We start from the raw sequence: 20,142 nt of genomic DNA on the forward strand, positions 1-20,142 counted from the left end.
CCGCCGCCGAGGTTGCTATGCGTTGCTGTGAAACGCCTGTCAATAAACCCTGTTTGGACAGTGGAGCGAGAGCACAAGGGTTGTTTGCTTAGTGGTTAGAGGTTCAAAAGTCGGCATTGTCCCGCTGCAAGCGATTACAACTTCTTCCCCTTCCCGGGGCTCGGCCCGGGAGCGCTGACGCCCGCGCGCGGCGCGCATCCGGGCGCGGAGGGGCGCTTGGCTGCTTTCGGACCTGCCAGGACCCTGCTCTGGGCGGCGAGCGGGCCGCCGGCCACCAGGCCGAGGAAAAGGCCAGGAATGAGGGCCCCCGCCGGCAAGTGAGGCCACCGCGCCTGCGACGCCAAGGCACCACCCCTGGAGCAAGCCCGGGGGAACGCGGGGACAGGGCGCGAGCGGGCGGCGCAGCCTGGAGAGGCTTAGGGAGGTCGGCGCCGGGACACCCGGGTTTATTTTTGAGGACAAGACCTAGCGGCTCCGAGCGCCGCCCGCACAGTGCCGGGGGTCAAGGGGCCCCAACCCCTCGGGCCTCCAGGTGCCCTGTCCCGGGTTCGGGCCGCCAGGGGGCGCGCGCGCGCGCGCTGCTCGCCGCCTCTGGAGGAAAGGGACACAGTTGTGACCCAGCTGAGAGGTGCAAACTCCAGGGCGTCTCCGACTCCGCTGCTCCCAGACCCACGCGGCGAGCCTTCCCCGCCACGGTCCCGGGCCTGTTGAAACTAAGTAAAAACTAGGTCCGGTGCAGAAGATTCTTGGATCTGGTGAATGTTTAAGAAAAACAAATTTGGGGGAGGGGAGCTATCCACTAAGAGTCTTTTTGGGGACTTCCCTGGCCGTCCAATGGTTAAGACCCCGCGCTTCCACTGCAGGGAGCGCGGGTTCGATCCTTGGTCTGGGAACGAAGATCCCGCACGCCGCAGGGCGCCCCCGAAAAAAAGGGGGGTCTTTTTGCACAAGACGTTTCTTTAAGAAAATTACAGAAATATGGGTACGATATTAATATAAGGAAAGAGTGTACCAGTATTGTGGAACTCATGTCAAGAAAGGGGATATATGGAGAGAAAACAGGCCTGGTCTTTTTTTTTTTTCCTGTAAACAATTCATAACTCTATCACATCCATCTAATAAAGTTAACAAGATGGACTGCTAGTGAAAGCAATGACAGTTTCAATGAGTTTCACTTCTTTCTGATACTATCTAGTAGGAGGCCTCCGACTAGAAGGCCTCCTACTAGATAGTCAAGTACCTAGTCAAGAACACTAATCTTAAATAGAAATCTAAATATATAAACAGCAGTATTCTGGCTGTTGTCGTTCACAACCAGCCAGGAAAAGATAAGAGAAGGCAGCAAGCAGAAATAAAGAAATCTCAGCTACAGAATCTTAAGAAGAGCTTGTATGTTTTTAAGAGCACTGTTTGCACCTTGTTTTAGAAATAGGCTGCTGTTTGTTAGTTTAAGGGCCTTGGGGAGATGACAACCTCGCAGCCACAACTTCCTCATTTGTAATATGACGATCAAATGAGGTAATGTAAGCAAATGCAAGTTACAGTGTACACTTATGATGAGACCCCAATAATGACATGAACTCCTCCTCCTTTTAACGATGAATCATCGTCTCTGAAAGGCTCAAGCGTGCTTAAAGTGAATTTTTGAACGAGGATAATTTCTCAAATCATTAGAGAATAACTCCTTCCAGAAGTTTTTCTAATGTATTCAGCTCTGCTTACTTTGTCAAAATAGCCTCAAGTCTGTTGTCTTCTGATTTCCAGTGCCTAGGTGTCTGCACAGAATCTCAAGTGGCAAAGCACTAACATTCCAGAGGAGAAGATGAGTTACTGCTCTGCATAGCTTACCTGCCCTTTTATCTCCCAGGAAAGATACTGTATCCCCAAACACTTCCAGTTGTATTTAGGAGACAGATTAGTTGAGGTTGTAGTTGGGAACCTCATTATCAGTCAGGATCCTTTAACCCCAAAGGAGGCAGAGAGGCAGATACTCTACCTAGATGGTATTATGAGTTTCTTTATTTTGAAACAATTTCCATTTCAACACCTCAATTCCATACTCTTCCGAGAGCCGCCCCCAAAAGCTGCTGCGGATTGAATTCTTCAAGCCCGACTCTTCCCTCGAAGTCATTTTAAGGCAAGCATTTTCTTCTAGCCCCCATAATTCTTCCCTTACATTAAAACTATAGCAGCAGATCTTGTGTTAAATTAGTTTTGCTTTGGAGGATAAGGAAAACATACCTAAATAACGTAGGTTACCTGGAAATATTTTAAATTAACTTTTAAAGTATATTCTTAAATCTCATTTAGACTATACAATCTTCCAACCCCCATAATTCTCACATTTAGTCTTTTTTTTTTTTTCTTTTTGCCTCGTCCTCTTCTTCAAGAGATTACTATGATTTTAGGAAACCAAGCAGGTTTTATTGATAACTGGGACAAGCCCAGTGATACTGGGCCAGAACAATCACTAAATATTTTCTTTACTTAGCTACAAACCAGAGGGAATATATACTTCTTATATCATTCATTTCTTGAAGGTTATGAAAATAGATCTAGGAAAACCCCCTCAAATTCCAAATAAGGAAAGTAGAATCTGTCAGTTCCAGAGATTATAGCAACATTTACCTTGACATTCTTCTTGGAGGTATCAGTTTAGAGAAGCTGGGGGCAAGTGTGTAGGTGACCTTTTGGGTCTGTGTCTCTAGTACCCAAACATTTGTTTTAACAACAGCTTTTTCAAATTGGAATTTGTCACTAACCTCAGTTTATATGGATAATATCAACTAAGTTGCCAGAGGCCCAGAGTTAATGACCAGTTTGTTCTCTCTCCGGGATCTTGGTGATTCTGTGCTAGAGATATAATCCATAAACCAAAACACAACCAGTTTTGATCTATGAAGAAGAGTTCCCTGGGATTCAGTGATGACCAAACTGTCCCTTTACACACACACACACACACACGTGCTTAAAAAATAATATTCAGGTCATGTATTGGGTCTATGCCTCAAATAATTTCATTGGCAAGTAGGAACCTAGGCATTTCATGGCCCCCCACCCTTTTTTTCACAATCAGTATCAGCACATCTTTTTTTTTCCATTTCATGTCTTTTAATATTTGTGTTTTAATTTCTAGGAAAGAAATTATTTTCTAATTGTTCATTTGTTATCTCAGAACTTTCAGGACAGTCTCCTCTCATAACACTTTGTATCTGCAGTATGACAATAATAGGTTTTATACAAGTGGTAGTTGATAAATTCCTCTCCAACCTCAGGAAAGCAAATAATGAAAAACAAAGTAGGAGCTAAAGTCACTGTAGTATAAGCATACAATGGCTTGTTGGGTGGCACTTAAATAATTTTAACTCACTGACATTTAATAGAATCGGTGACAAAGATTAAGTACCTAAACCACAGATTAGGAGCTGTTAAAAATGGTGTCGCCAGGCTCTGTCTTTTATTCATGAAAGACACAGTATATGTTCTTTCGCTTTGTGTATCTAATATATTTAAAACAACCACAACAAAACTCAATGGATCTAGATTCTATTTTCAGCCCTCCCTCCGTTTTCTAGGCACACCTATGTTAGGGTGTATGTGCATTGCGAGAAGCAAACAGAAGAAAGACATACTTAAGCGAGAACCAGGGACCACTGTCCAATAAATAGCAATATAGAAGCATGCAGGAAGGACAAAAAGAGAGACTGCTCGTAAGGAATCCACACATATTAAAAAAAAATAATGTTCCCCCTCAAATCACTTTATTGAAATAATGCAAATTTCAGAAGTCCAAATTCCTCTAGTTATTTTCATGTGTTCCTGTTATAATTTTCATCGTGTCTATGAATTTCATATAACCATCTTTATACTTTTAGACATCTGTTAGTGATATATTGTTAAACACAACAGACCCTGATTCAGAGTGACAGGTCTTGGTCATGATCTTCAGCCCACAGAAAACCAACAAGCAACATTTATTCCTCATTTTTAGGGTTAGAGTCTTGAAATGCACCTACAGTGTTATGATAGCTGCTCTTGGGTGGACACGTGGCCAGGACGGAGAACCACAAGGCCAAATGACCACACAATCGGGCCGTCGCAAGCTGTTCAGGGAGCAGATTTTTAGATGGGCTTGGATTGCTGCACAAAGCTGGGCGCTACGTTCGCAAGTGTAAAGCCAGACAAAACAGACAGGCAGCAAGCTGCTCCCTTGGCGGGAACTTTTAGTTTGCCGCCACCTCACACCTCTATCTCGGAGAAACTACTGCCTGGATTCGAGGCTTTGAATGTTTTAGACAGAAAAAATGAAAGCATGCTTTGCTCATGTCCAGACAGGCCGGTCGTCTACAACAGGGCTGGGGGAAGGGCAGTCGGCCTGGTATCGAGGCGTCTGTGCGCGGCCCCAGCCTGCAGCGAAGATGCCGCTCAGGTGGCAGCGGCCTCGCCCCTCCCCCTGCGGCCTGGCCCACGGATCAAAGGACCGGACTCTCGCCACGGCCCTCAGGACCCACCGCCCAAGCGCCACGAGCCGCAGGAGCGCGCCGCGGGCGCCGGGGTCGCGTCGCTCCCGGCCTCGGACGCCGCCCCGGCTCCTCGCCCGACGGGGAAAGGCCGCGCTCGTCTCCGGGCGGCCTGGCGCCTCCCAAGGTGGAAGCGCAGCGAGGCCCCCGTGGCAGCCGCGCCAACCTGGCGGGAAGCCCGGGGGGGCCGCCGCCGTCTGCGCCCCGGAAGTCGCGCCTCGAGATCCCGGGCACGTTCCTTTTCCTCTTCGGAGCAGCTTGGTTTCCACAGCTGCTTTTGTCATCACGGTTAAACATACTCCGAGTTTTTCAACGGCGTGCCCCGCTATGGGCGGCGGAGGTGCCGGGAACCGGGCCCCGGTGAGGAGCGCGGCGGCGGCTTCCACGTCGGGCTTGAGCGCCGCGGGCGATGGCGGCGGGGGCCGCCGGGCGGGAGGTCGGCGCGCTCAGCCCCACTCCCTGCCGCCCCTCCCGCGGCCGAGCTTGCGCGAGGTGCCCGGCAGGCGGCGCTGCTGCTCCGGCGGAGCGGCCGGGTCCCCGACTGTCCGAGGACGGGAGAGCCGGAACCAGCGGGGCGGGGGGCGGAGAGCGGGAGGGGCAACCGGCGGAGGCGCCGCAGGAGCGGCCCCAGGGAGAGACTGCGGCCCTCGGCTGCTTCTCCCTCTTCCCCAACGAGGGCGCAGGGCCGGGGTCCACGGCAGCAGGTGCCGCCTGGCCCAGCGGGTGCGAACAAGCCCACCCCTTTGCGCCTCTCCCGGCCGCGCTCTGGCACTTTCGACCTCAGCCGCCTCCCTCCATCGCCATCAGGCGCGGCCTAACCCGCGGAGAGGCCACGTCCCCCGGAGCCGGGGGCCCGGTGGGTGCCCACCGCCCTCGCACCTCGTGTCGCCGACAGACGTCTCCCTGGCCTGCCCCTCACCAGACTCCAGATGTCGTCCAGCTGAAATGATTAGTGGCGGTTTGAGGGCTGATCCCCAACCTGGGCCCGCTTTGCGGGTGGGGGAGGGGAGAGGGCGGAATCACTCTTAATCTCGCCTCACGGCTAAATAATTTACTCAAGGTTTTCTCTTCCTGCCAATTCCCTTCCCTGCACCCCTGCCCTTGGCTTCCTGCTTTGTGAAGCCCCAGGGAAAGAAGGGCCAAGTCTTAATAAAAGTTAATATTAATAGTGGTGGAGGCGCCGGCAGGTGCTTCTCCACATCTCATCTCCCCCTCTCGCCCCGCCCTCCTCCTCCAAGCCCGGCCCCCTCCTCTGGGTTTCCTTTGAATATTGGAGATGGGCCTTGCGCTTGGGGGGACCGTTTCGGAAATAAGGGCGCTGGAGTGAGAAGCCTCGGTCCACGTGTTCTGTAAACCACATCCTCCTGCAGTTGCCGTGAGCGCGGAAGGTGGCAAAGGTCGGGCGTGCACACGGTGCGCGGGTGCCGCTGCAGAGCACGGGGTCAGATAAGCGCGCAGGGGGAGTTGGCAGGTTGGACAGGAAAGATACCCGCAGGAAGGGGACGGGCTGAGCAAACTCGCGGGAGGGGGGGGTTGTGTTGGGGGGAGGGGCACAAAAATCAAAAAAGCAACAAACCAATACTGTAAAAAGAATACTTAGTAACGCCAAGGACCTGTTGCCAAGGACCTGTTTTCCTAACGCGGGGGCAAAGGACTCAAAGAGGTTGTCCTTCCCATAGCAAAGCCTGGTCTGGTTTAAGTTTTTATGAACGCACGTTGAGGCCTTCCACGGAACAATTCCTTCCAACAAGTTTGAACAATGCAGAGGGGTGGAAAAAGTTAAAATTTGCCTCTTCTTTCAATCCCATCCCTCTGGGGTGCCAGTGTTAACACCCTGGTCCATATCATCCCAAGAATTTTTTTGTGCTTAGACAAATGTGTATCACTTATCTTGTTCTTCCTTTTGTCTCTCCTTAAAAAAGAATGAAGTCATACTTTTCGTTGTGACTTGCTTTTATCAGTTAATAATATATCATGGCCATTTCCCCAGGTCATTATATATAAATCCAACTGACTTTTTTTTTTTAAATCCAACTGACTTTTTAATGGCCACTGCATTTTATAAATTTGGGTGTACCAGAATTTTATTCATTTACTCAACAATTTCTTTGAATGTTTATTATGTTCTAGGTGCTGGGAAAACAGCATTAAGATCACAGATAAAAATCCTTGTTCTTGGGAAGCTTACATTTTAGTGGGTAGAACTGAAAAGAAACACATTTATTCAACTGCTTTTCTACTACTGATGGATTTTCACGTTGCTGTCAGCATTTTGCTATCATAAGTGGTCCAAAGGTAAGCATCGTTTTACATATACCCTTTTGTATCTTATTTTATTTTATTTTATTTTTGCGGTACGCGGGCCTCTCACTGTTGTGGCCTCTCCCGTTGCGGAGCACAGGCTCCAGATGCGCAGGCTCAGCCGCCACGGCTCACGGGCCTAGCCGCTCCGTGGCATGGGGGATCTTCCCGGACTGGGGCACGAACCCGTGTCCCCTGCCTCGGCAGGCGGACTCTCAACTACTGCGCCACCAGGGAAGCCCCTCTTTGTGTTTGTAAAGGATAGATAACTCAAATAGGAGATCCTAGGTCAAAGAAAATGCTCAATTTAAAACTTTTTTTTCACCTTTACACTGTAATAAATATAGTCATTGCTTCCCGAAAAGGTTTAGCAATTAACAGTACCGCACAGGTGCCTATAATGAGTTCCCCTTTCTCCATGGCCTCTTTGCACTAGAGGTTATTGCTTAAATTTTTGTTAATTTGATGGACAGAAAATGGTAACTAACTTAATTTTATGTTCCATGATGTACTAAGCAGATTGAGCATATTTTCATATTTTTTTGGCATTTGCATTTTTTGTGATCTGCTTGAGTCTATTATTTTCTAGTAAACAGAAGGAAAGGAACCAGAGGGTTTACACATCCCAGGCCTTGTGCTTGATTCTTTAACTTATTTCATTTAATCTTTGCAAAAACCAATATCTAACCCTATGAGACAGATTATGACCCATGCCTTTCTGATGTCGAACACCATGCTATTTCAACCGTGGTTGAGTCTGCTCTCTGACTTAGAAAGTGGTAGACTTTCTAAGTATAAAGGCAAAGTAAGAATTATAAGGAGAATAGTAGAGAGCTATCAGAACCGTCATCTTCAAAATTTAAAAGCAAATTAAAAATGACAAAAAAGCCTTTGCTACAAAAATGTCAGAGGATTATTTTCCTTAATATATAAAAAAATTCAATGCAAAATGACAGGACAAATACCAGACTTCTAATAAAATATCATCAAATAACATAACACTTTAAAAAATCCAGGGCTTCCCTGGTGGCGCAGTGGTTGAGAGTCCGCCTGCCAATGCGGGGGACACGGGTTCGTGTCCCGGTCTGGGAAGATCCCACATGCCGCAGAGCGGCTGGGCCCGTGAGCCATGGCCGCTGAGCCTGCGCATCCGGAGCCTGTGCTCCGCAACGGGAGAGGCCACAACAGTGAGAGGCCCGCGTACCACAAAAAAAAAAAAAAAAAAATCCAATACACAATCTGGTGACGGTTTGATAGCTTTTAAAAATCCAGTACTCAGTCTGGTGACGGATGATAAACAGGCACCTCCTATACTGATGAAACTAAATTAATATATTTTTGAATGGCAATTTGGCAATATTTTAGAAGTCTTAAAATATACTCATTAAGTTTAGTAATTTCACATCTAGAACTAATCTAAGGAAATAATCAGAAGTAGGGAGTTGGAAATAAGTGTCTGATATTAATATTTTGGGTAACTAAGTTATGGTATACCCATTCAGTAGAATATTACATAACCATTAAAACTGCTATTTTCAGAGTGTTTGATGATCTGAGGAATACTTCTTCCTTTTGTCTCGTAAAGAATATATACAGTATGACGCAAAAGAATATACATGTACAGTATGATCTTTTGCATCTAGGTATCTATGTATTTATGTATCTAGGCTGAAAAATGCCCCTCTGAAAGACATCTATAACCTAATCCCTGGAAGCTGTGACTGTTACCTTGCATGGCAAAAAAACCAAACAAGCCAAAAAAAGGGACATAAAAATCAAAACCAAACCAAAACACCAAAAAACAAAAAAGCAACAATCCCACCCCAAACTGTTGTTACAGATATGATTAAGTTAAGGATCTTGAAATGGAGAGATTACCCTGGATTATTCATGTAGGCCCTAAATGCTACCACAAGTGTCTTTATAAGAGAGAGGCAGAGGTAGTTTTCACACACACACACACACACACACACACACACACACACACACACACACAAAAGTGATACGAAGGAGCAGTGAGAGATTTGATGTTGGCTGGAGTGATGCAGCCACAAGCCAAGAAATGCTGGCAGCCACCAGAAGCTGGAAGAAGCAAAGATGAGATATTCTCCCACAGTCTCCAGTGTGGCTCTGCTCACATCCTGATTTCAGCCCAGTTTTGGACTCTGGCCTGAAAACTGTGAGAGAATGAATTTATTGTTTTAAGCCAGCAAATTTGTGATAATTGGTTACAGCGCCCACAGGAAACTAATATGGTGGTGTTTCTATTGCTGTATAACAGCTCCACACTCAGTGTCATACAACAAGCACGTCATTATGTCCATGGATTCTGTGGGTCAGGGACCTGGACAGGGTACAAGAAGAATGACTTGTGTCCACTCCACAATGTCTGGACCCTCAGGAAGACTTGAGTGGCCAGGGCAGAAATCATCTAGAGGTTTCTTTAGTTTTAATTTTAAAATTTTATTTCATTTAAAAATTTTATTTATTTTTTTGGCTGCGCCTCACAGCTTGTGGGATCTTAGTTCCCCGACCAGAGATTGAACCTGGGCCACTGCAGTGAAAGCACCAAGCCCTAGCCACTGGACCGCGGGGGAGTCCCCTAGAGGTTTTTTTATTCACGTATTTGGTGCATAGGCTGAAAAGAGCCCAAAGTTGGGATCATTGTGGATTGTTAACCAGAGCTCCTCTTCGGTGTGGCTTGAGCCTGCTCCCAGCATGGAGGCCTCAGGGTTGTCAGACTTTTTACATTGTGGTTCAGAGCTCCGAAGATTTGTGTTCCCAGTGAGCAGGCGGGAAGCTCTATGGCCTATTATGGTCAACCTTCAGAAGTCACAGTGTCATTTTTACCACCAATTTTAATCTATTGATTGAAGCATTTACAAACCCTCTCAGATTCAAGAGGAAGGGAATAAATCCACTTCTCTATGGGAGGAATGTCAAAGAATTTGCAGCCATATTTTAAAACTGCCACAGTTAGTTCCATGCCCACAAATTATTTACATTCTCCATGTCCAAGTTCTCTCCTCCTAAAGTTTTATGTTACTTACTAAGGCATTGGGCTTAGGCTTAGGTGACAGGGTCTCCTAATATAAATCAGGTCCAGGTGGATGTTAGGCACCTTGACTTAAGCTCGTTGGGTATGGTTCTGCTTGATCTGTAAACTGATGAATTAAAGAGACAAGTTTTCTGCCACTCCTCCCTCAAATAAACCCAACATACAACAGTAGGACGAGTATAGGATGACTGCTAAGATACTCCTGTTCCAAAGTGGAGAAAACAGAAATGCATAGCAGTCATTGGTTTATATTAATTTTGAAATCCATCCCAGTATGTGATGTTCACTTATTGATTAGGACTCTGTCCTGCTTCCTGGGAGTGACTGTCTGGGACTTTCCCCTCTCTCCTGTGGGTCTTTGTTCCCATTCTCTGAATCATCCTCCCTTTCCCCATAAAAAGTAGCCAATGATTGTAAATTTTTTCAGTCTGCCTTCTGCCTAAGTTTGGGCAGCCAAAGACCTCATTTCATTTTTTGTTTGTTTTGTTTTTAAAAATATTTATTTATTTATTTATTTATTAGTTTATTTATTTGGCTGTGCCGGGTCTTAGTTGCGGCATGTGGGATCTTTGTTACTGCGTGTGGGACCTTTGTTGTGGCATGCAGGATCTTTTAGTTGTGGCATGTGGAATCTTTAGTTGCAGCACGCATGTGGGATCTAGTTCCCTGACCAAGAATCAAACCCAGGCCCCCTGCATTGGGAGCGCAGAGTCAGCCACTGGACTACAAGGGAAGTCCCTCATTTCATTTTGTACCACCTCTGTTCCTCTCTATTCAAGCTGATATAATTCCCTCAAAATCTCTGTGGATTTCTCATATCGCAATTTATAAAAAACGTGCTCCGTTAGATAAAGTCACCCACAAACCTCTGAGATTCCTTGTCTACCCTGAGCCCCATGTGGCTGTCGTGTAGCAATGCCTTTAGATCTTTAGAAGCCCTACTGTTTAACAGAGATTGCTTGTAAGGTTTTCCCTGAAATTCTTAGAAGGCAGAAGAGGTCCAGAATGTGCCATCTCAACATGTGCCACTTTGGCTTGGGCCGTAGGCAGTGAGAGTCAGCAGATCCAGGGAGAGTTCTCTGTCCTTCCCTTTCCTGCCTAAAAGTAGGGCATAAGATTCCCTTTGTGAAGGTATCCTCCCTCTCCTGTACCAGGAAGTGGAGAGCAACTTCTATCACTGGAGGTGGAGAGTCAGCACCATGAAGAGCCTGCAGACACACCTTTTACTAAAGTGACCGTCATCGGCCTTTCGTTTTCCTCATATATTTCCTAGCCGCTTCCCACATGTATCATTTCTCGAAGCCCAAACCTCCTTTCCTTTGTTAAAATGGTATGCAAGGCCTTGAGTCTAGTTACTTCTTTGAGTTTCACTTCCTTTCTGTGAACTCCCGTGCAGGTAAAATATTAATAAAATGTGTGTTCTTTTTCTCCTGTTCACCTGTCTTTTGTCAGTTAAATTGGAAGGCTCCCAGGTACTGATCCTAAGAGGAAAAACATTTTCCATCCTGACAAGGCCTTTTGTTTAGTTGAGTTTATGAAGCAGCACTTATACCTTTCTTAAGTGCTAACAAAGGGCTTTAAAGTCACGTCCTTGGCTTCATTTTTATTCTGAAAACACTTTTCTTTTTTTTTTTTTCTTTTTACTGTGTCCTGGACTTGATCTTTGCTCAGAGAATCCTTTGCTGGCTAAGTTCCAGCTGAGCCCTCTACATTTCCTCTTAATCCTCACTGATAACTGAATGGTGTATTCTTTTCACCCTTTCACATCCTCTGTAGGCAGCTAGAACAAGTTGATGGCCCCTTTAATATCCCGTCCAGAAATCTCCTCAGCCAGATTACTGAGTTTATTAAGTACATTTCTTATTTTCCCTGGTATCCCAGGTGACAGCGTTGCCAAACGTTCTGCCAGTACCTAGCATGTGTCTCCTTTCCTTCAGCATCCAATAACATTTTCCTCACTTTGTTCAAACCCTCACCATCAGCTTTCCCAATGCCTGCCTGACTTCTCCCTGCCAGCCAGTCCCCAAACAAACACCACATTTTAGGCATTTTGATGGCAACAGCCCATTTCCAGGTACCAAATTCTGTCCTGTCATCTATTACTGTGTAGCAAACCACCTCAAACAACAACTATTTCAATATGTTCATGGATTCTCTGGGGCGCAGGAGCTGTCTTTTCTCCACTGCCTGGAGCCTCAGCTGGGCAGTCTTGAATGGCTGGGGGCTTTTCATTTACGTATCTGGCACCTCATTTGACATGACTCAGCTGGAGGTGTTAACTGGAACCTCTGCATGTGGCTTGGGCCTCCTCACAGCTTGGCAGCCTCAAGGTCATCAAACATCTTACGTGGTGGCTCAGGCCTCCGAGAGCATGTGTTCCCAGCAAACAGTGTAGAGGCCACATGGCCTGTCATGACCCAACCGCATGGAGTTACTTCCTCCATATTATATTGGTCAAGGCAGCCACAAGCGCATCCGGATTCAAGGAGGGAGGACATATATTCCACTTCTTGATGGGAAGACTGTGAAAATGTGGCCATGCTTTAGAATAACCACAGGCACACACCTGTGTTTATATGTATATGTGCACAGACTGCAGACTGAAAGGAATCATACCAAACTATAAGTGATTAAGACCACTGCTGTGGTGTTAGGAGCAATTTGGGTTTTGTTTTTTCCTTTTTCTTAGACTCTTCTGTATTTTTCAGATTTTCTATAATTATATTTATTTTGTAATAAGCAATTATTTTATGTTTTACTATTATAACAAATTTCAAGAACATTAAAAAGGAACATAGTATAAGAAACTCCCATCACCCAGTTTTAATAACGATCAACTCATAGCCAGTTTTGCTTTGTTCACATCTCCCCAATATTCTGAAGAAAAATGCAAAATATATAAATGCATCTCTAAATGTTTAGAATATATCTTTAAAAAATATGAATACTTTTATCTTTATCATACCTTAAAAATAGCACTTCTGCACAGCAAAGGAATCCATCAGCAAGATGAAAGGGCAACCTACTGAGTGGGAGGAAAGATTTGTAAATCATATATCTGATAAGGGGTTAATATCCAAAAAATATAATGTACAACTCAATAGCAAAAAAACCCCATACAATCTGATTTTAAAAATTAGGCAAAGGATCTGAATACATATTTTTCCAGAGAAGACATGCAGATGGCCGACAGGTACAAGAAAAGATGCTCTACATCATTAATCATTAAGGAAACCCAAACCACGATGAGATAATCACCTCACACCTGTTAGAATGGCTGTTATCAAGAAGACAAAAAATAACAAGTGTTGGTGAGGGTGTGGAGAAATGGGAACCCCCGTACACTGTTGGTGGGAATGTAAATTGGTGCAGCCACCATGGAAAACAGTATGGAGGTTCCTCAAAAAATTGAAAATAGAACTACCACATGATCCAGCAATTCCACTTCTGGGTATTTAGCCAAAGAAATCAAAAACACTACCTTGAAAAGATACATGCACCTGCATGCTCACTGCAGCATTATTTACAATTTCCAAGATACAGGAGCAACCTAAGAGTCCATCGATGGATGAATGAATAAAGAAAATATGGTATATATATATATATATATTATTTAGCCATAAAAATAATGAAATATTGCCATTTGTGACAACATGGCTGGACCTTGTGGCCTTATGCTAAGTGAAAAGGTCAGACAGAAAAAGACAAATACTGCATGATCTCTCTTACATGTGGAATCAAAAATAAAAAAGAACAAAAAACCAAACAGAGCTCACAGGTACAGAGAGCAGATTGGTGGTTGCCGGAAGTGGGGGTGGGGTGACAAAATGGGTGAAAGGAGTAAAAGATACAAATTTCCAGCTATAAACTGAATGTCATGGGGATGTAATGTACAGCGTGGTGACTACAGTTAATAACACTGCATATCTGAAAGTCGCTGGGAGAGTGGATCCTGAAAGATCTCATTACAAGAAAAACATTTTTTATAACTGCGTACGGTGATGGGTGTTAATTAGACTTATCGTGGTGATCATTTCGCAATATATACAAACATTGAATTATCGTGTTGTACACCTGACGCTGATACAATGTTATTTCAATTATACCTCAATTTTAAAAACAGCAGTTCTTCTTTAATATCATCGAATATCTAGTCTGGGGCTTCCCTGGTGGCGCAGTGGTTAATCCACCTGCCAATGCAGGGCACATGGGCGCGAGCCCTGGTCCACGAACATCCCACGTGCCGCGGAGCAGCTAAGCCCGTGCGCCACAACTACTGAGCCTGTGCTCTAGAGCCCGTGAGCCACAACTACTGAAGCCCATGCGCCTAGAGCCCGTGCTCTGCAACAAGAGAAGCCACCCCAATGAGAAGCCCGCGCACTGCAACGAAGAGTAGCCCCCACTCGCTGCAACTAGAGAAAGCCTGGGTACATTAATTAAGACCCAATTCGGCCAAAAATAAATAAATACATTTATTAAAAAAATTATCTAGTCGGTGTTCAAAGTTACAATTGTCTCATAAATGACACAAATGTCCTGTAAATGTTTTTTGTGTTTTTTTTTTTTGCGGTATGTGGGCCTCTCACTGTTGTGGCCTCTCCCATTGCAGAGCACAGGCTCCGGACGCACAGGCTCAGTGGCCATGGCTCACGGGCCCAGCCGCTCCGCGGCATGTGGGATCTTCCCAGACCGGGGCACGAACCCATGTCCCCAGCATCAGCAGGCGGACTCTCAACCACTGCGCCACCAGGGAAGCCCTAAATGTTTTTATTTTATAGTTTTGTTTTTTAAAAATGAGGTACAAAAAAAAGGTTGGCAAATTATGATCCGTTGCTATATCTCTTACAGCTTCATTAATCTATAGTAGAGATTAACTGTTCAGTCTCTTGGGTTTTTTTAATCTTACAATTTAGTTGTTGAAAAAAAACAGGTTTAGGGGAATTCCCTGGTGGTGCAGTGGTTAAGACTCTGTGCTCCCAATGCAGAGAGCCCAGGTTCCATCCCTGGTCAGGGAACTAGATCCCACGTGCATGCCACAACTAAGAGTTTGCATGCCGCAACTAAGGAGCCTGCGTGCCACAACTAAAACCTGGCTCAACCAAATAAAAACAAATAAATAAATATTAAAAAAAAAAAAACAGGTTTATTTGTCCCATGGAGAAGTCTATATTCTGGTCACACACGAAGAGTTATTTTGAAAACATGATTGTAACTGTGGCTGAAAGGAGGAATCCAAAGAGGTCTCCTGAAGTTTCGCCAGAAATTGTATTAAAGAAGATAAGAGCATAAAAGTGGTAAATTAAATGAAAAGTATAAAAAAAAAGTATAAAGAAATCCATGGAGGATGTTGGCATCAGGGGAGGGAAAAGAAAAAAGGAATCAAATGCATTGGGGAATTATAATCTAACAATGAAAAACCAGTAAGAGGCATAAAGGACAGGATGGGAAGAAGGGAGATGCTAGTTGCACTGAATTCATTGATGCATTCATTCCTTCAGTGAGTCATTCCCTACTTACTGAGCACCTGTCCAGCACAGGGCTGTACTTTATGTATTGTAGCACTCATAAAACTATTAGAGGAAAGTCAAAATGGAAAAAGGAAGTATGTGGAAAAGAAACATGGAAACTCTTTATATAGTTTCCTGGATATTTGTTTGGCTTAGCATGTCCCAGAATTAGGTCAGAAGAAGTGGGATGCAGTCGGCTTTCTCAGATGATGGACCTTTGTCCGGGTTGATATGAGAGGTGTGACATCCATGCCTGGCAACCCTCAGGGGCAGAGCCTTCAGCTTTAGGACTTGAAAACTGACATTTGCAATGAACAAATTTAAGAAATTTTTAACTCAATATATCCAAATTACTATCATTTTAACATGCAAACAGTATGAAAATTATTAATGAGATATTTAACACTGTTTCACACGGAATCTAAATTTAATGTGCGTTTTGCACCTCCAGCACATATCAGTTTGGATTAGCCAGATTTCAACTGCTCAGCAGCCGTGTGCAGCCAGTGGCTACTCTACTGGACAATGTGGGCTACGGAGTTGGAGTTGTTCATTCACAGATGTTGACTGTGGGCCCTCTATGTGTCATGCACCATGCTTGGTGCGGGGGCATCAGTGGTGAACGAAACACAGGGCACACACTCTAGGGGAGGAAGCAGAGGAAAAGCAGTGAATAAATCAAGAAGTACACGCCACAGGGAAGTCATGTGATTGCGATCATTGCTATGAAAAAAAGAGAGAGAGGGAGGTGGGGGAGAGAGAGAGACAGAGGGAGGAAGGAAGGAAGAACGGAGGAAGGGAGGGAGGAAGAGACATGTAAAGAGTTACTAGGGGGCCTACTTTAGCTAGGGTGGCCAGGAGAGATGTTTGTGCAGAGGTGACATTGGAATAGAGACCTCGGTGACAAAAGGAGCAATAACAATGACAACAATAAGAGGCCAGTTCTTGCGGAAGGTGCTGCTCTGAGCGCTTTCCATACGCTAACTCACTGTAGCTTCACAAAAACGGATTAGGCTGGGTCTATCATTATCCCCATTTTCCAGATGAGGAGACCGAAGTGCAAGAGGTGAAGTAAATGGCCCAAGTTTACACAGCAACTGGGAAGGAGCCATTGAAGCAGACCTAAGGAAGAAGAGCTGTCCGGGCAGAAGAATTCACGTGAAGCCTCAGGGGGACAGTAGCAGGCTGACCCATGGCCCCAAACATCGCCAGGTCCTAATCCTGGAACCTGTGAATGTTGCCCTGCAGGGCGAAGGGACTTTGCAGATGCGGAAGTTCATCCTGGATCATCTGGTGGGCCCAGTGTCATCACGAGTGCTTATACATGGGGGGAAGAGGGAGATTTGGCATCACATATGTGATCCCTGTGGAAGCAGAGGTTGCTGTGATGGGTGGAAGGGCAGGAACCAAGGAGTGCAGTCCCTGCCGACAGTTTAGACTTCGACCTTAGAAGCGTAAGACGGTAAACTTGTGTCGTTCAAAGCCACTAAGTTTGTAGTAATTTGACGGCAGCGATAGGAGCCACCTGTACGTCTTTTCTCTGTGCTCTTTCTGGGTCTTCTCTCTGCAGAGAACTCCCTCCCTTGGTCCCCTCTCTCCAGCTCGCCTCCTTCAAACTCTGCTAAGATTCCCCGGAATCCCCCAGGCTTGGTGTCCCCTTCCTCTGTATTCCTTGAACACTTCGCATAAATCTGTGTTCAAGCACTAATCATACTGTATTATAATGTGCCCTTTCACTAGTCTGATTCTTGCTTTTGATTTGATGTTGGATTTCTTGAGAGTAGGGATCCTATATTTTGCCTTTTTCTATCCCCAGTAATTGGCGCAGGGTCTGGTAAAACTGTAAGCCGTTCATCCAAGTTTATGGAATAAAAAACAACAATTAAACAGAAAACTGCAATAAGGAATCACACCATACAAAGTCCCATAATAAAGGCGATTCGCTCCCCAGTCCTGGGATTCTCCGGCCAGGGTCTAACAGGCACAAAAGAGTGGGACTGTGTCTTCCTATCCCCACACCCTCACACCCCCCGGAGCCGTCCCCTTCCCTCCCCAGGCAGTCTGACCTTGACCTGTCTGAGGCATCCTAAGTCCCACAGCTTCCCCAGTGCTGTGCACTCTGACCCCGGCCTATACTGGTTGTTGAGGCTAAGAGCTCAGCCAATGATGAATGAGGTGGAGAAGTGTTTAGGGCTTCTGAGGGCTGCCCCAGCTGTAACTTGATACATCTGTGGCACTTTCTGTAGGAAAAGCAACCATTTAGTCAATGTTCTTTTAAATCATGCCCATTTCTTCTAGACATAAAGTAAGGTTCAAATAAGAAAAAGATTTAAAAATCACCTGTAATCTCTCTACCCACAGTTAATCATTAATAACATTAAAAATAGTATTATTAATGTCAGAATGAGTACATGGCTAATTAACACATAGAATGAAGAACATAAAATGAAATGTAGAAGAATACCCAGTTCCACTCCCCAGAGTTAACTACTATGAATATTTGGTTATACTTTTGTCTAGCCTTAAAAAAAAAAACTATAAAGCAACTCAAAAAAATAAAAACAGCAACAGTATTGTAAACAAATAATAAAAATTCCACAAAACCTACTAAGATGAATTCCATTTCTTTTAAAAAAAATCTTAGTCTTGTTTTTACAAATGGCTAAACTACTCTAGGGGCCGACGTGCTTGTAATTGTACATGAGCTGTATGGTCTCTCAAACCCTCTCAGATACTCAGTGTACAGGATTGAGGAGTACTCTCGCAGTATGTGTTTGGTCACCCATCGAATACCTGCATTTTATAAATGGTGAAAAGAGCACAGCTGAAAACGAGCTCTTAACCTGCCTTTACTAGTTACTGGCTGAACTAAGTAAAGAAACCTGGAGTCTTGAGTTTCTATTTCTGGTCTCTCTCTGTTCCTCATCCCTGAGGAACTGACAGCTACGTGGCACCATAAGTGACAGCCTGGATAAATAAATAGTACGTGTGAAGTGCTTTTATTTAACCTCCAAGGTTAAATGAAGTTCAAGGTGAAGCCATAGAGTTTACCTGTCAATATGGGCCTAGTTTTGACTATTTTCAAGAATCTTGCCTTTGTGGCTCATTTAATTTCTTTAAACATGCTTTATGTTTCCAAAATCAGCTACAAGGCTGGCCTTGGAAAAGCAACCTCCTTACTTCCAGGAGAAATTGGTTACATTTGCAAAACAGTTTGAAAAGTTAACCTCTGAAATGGATTCTGTATTTGTCTATTTACTTTCATAGCAGGGCAGAAGATACAGACTCCACAACAAACAACAGTGACAACCTTACAAAAGTCACTCTCGTGTTCCACTCTTGCTAGGGCTCAGTTCTACACTCAGATTTTGCTCTTGGGAAGTTTTTGGTTTTTTTAACCATATATTTACCCTTTCCTTCCCAGCATCTAATGCAGGAAAGGGTCCATAACAGGCCTATAATTGTAGGCTAGACTGAATGATTGATACAATAGTTAATTTTATTTTCATCCATTCATTCAACAAGCCTATCCTGAAGACTTTCTACTTGCCAGGGCATCGTGCTAGGGGCTGGGAAATGCACACGTGAGGTCCATTGGCCTTCATCACCCACCTCTAACTCTGTTTAGCATCAGCTGGAAGTGGAAACCTACATTTCCCAGAAGTCTTAGCAGCAAGACTTCCGGGTGCAGTTAAGGTTCTGCAGTCACGTAATGTCTGGAAGACAGAAAGAAGGCAGAAGTCATTCTTCCTGTGATAGTCGTGGCTGACTGATTCCGGCAGATGTGAGTATTACCATGGCCAAACTCCACATTCCACTGTTTGGCCATCCTCTTCTTGGATGTGGGGCAGCTGTGGAAAGATCAGCAGTTTCCAGACCTCTGATTACAACCATGGCAAAATGACCCTGAAGCCAAAAGTCTAATGGTAGCTTATATTCCAATGACTTTGTAAATGCTGAATCACCATTTGCTTGAAATACCTCAAGTGGTTTCTATTTTCGTACTGAATCTTTTCAGATGAAAGAAATAAGGAGGATTGCCCTTAAGAAACTTACCATCTATTAGAGGGGAGAGACAATGCAAGATGATTAGGGAGATAATAAAGGTGTGAATGCAACAGGTATTATGGGAGTAAAGAGTGAGAGCAGGGCCTGGTGAAGGGGTGTCCTAGGTGTCTATTACTGCATAGCAAATGTAGGGGTCCATGCCTCTCACAGTTTTCTGGATCGACCGGACTTGGCTGGGCAGTTCCGCTGGCCTTATGCAGTTGCAGTCAGATGGTGGCTGGGACTGGGGTTTTCCAGAGGCTCCACGGAGACACTGCGATGCTAGGGCCTCCCTCCGTCTCCACATCTCCCAGGGCTTCTCCTCTCCACACAGCCTCTTCATGTAGTCTCGCCAGCAAGGTAGCTCCCAAAAGCACACACAAGTCAGGCCTTCCTTTAGGCCCAGAACTGGCATAGTGGCCGGGGACTACTCCAAGATGCAGAGACCAAGAGGCATGATTTATGGGGGCCGTCTCAGAGACTAGCTAGCCATCACAGAGGGACACTCTGGAAGCTGGGGAAGGTTCATGGAGAACGTCCAGTGGTTGATGAGCTACCAGACTTGAGAGAGGACCCAGGGCCTGGTCCAGAGCCCAGCAGAGCTATCACTCAATAAACCTCAATGAAGGGAAGGCTGGAGGAACAGATGGAAAGCAGGCGGGCACAGGAAGGGTAAGTCGGTAGCCCTTCTGGTTTAGAGGCAGCCCAG

General features: G+C 45.2%; 1 long non-coding RNA gene across 1 annotated transcript; it reads left to right on the plus strand.

Annotated features, from left to right (window-relative positions):
- The first annotated feature begins 5,174 nt into the window (after nucleotides 1–5,174).
- LOC112406613 (uncharacterized) lies at nucleotides 5,175–17,922 on the plus strand. The gene is made up of 3 exons (XR_003004595.1): nucleotides 5,175–5,376; nucleotides 6,651–6,815; nucleotides 16,430–17,922. It is a non-coding gene; the product is annotated as an uncharacterized LOC112406613 (long non-coding RNA).
- The last annotated feature ends 2,220 nt before the right edge of the window (nucleotides 17,923–20,142 follow it).

The sequence above is a fragment of the Neophocaena asiaeorientalis genome, unplaced genomic scaffold, assembly GCF_003031525.2.
Source record: "Neophocaena asiaeorientalis asiaeorientalis breed wild unplaced genomic scaffold, Neophocaena_asiaeorientalis_V1.1 scaffold59, whole genome shotgun sequence".
Classification (NCBI taxonomy): domain Eukaryota; kingdom Metazoa; phylum Chordata; class Mammalia; order Artiodactyla; family Phocoenidae; genus Neophocaena; species Neophocaena asiaeorientalis.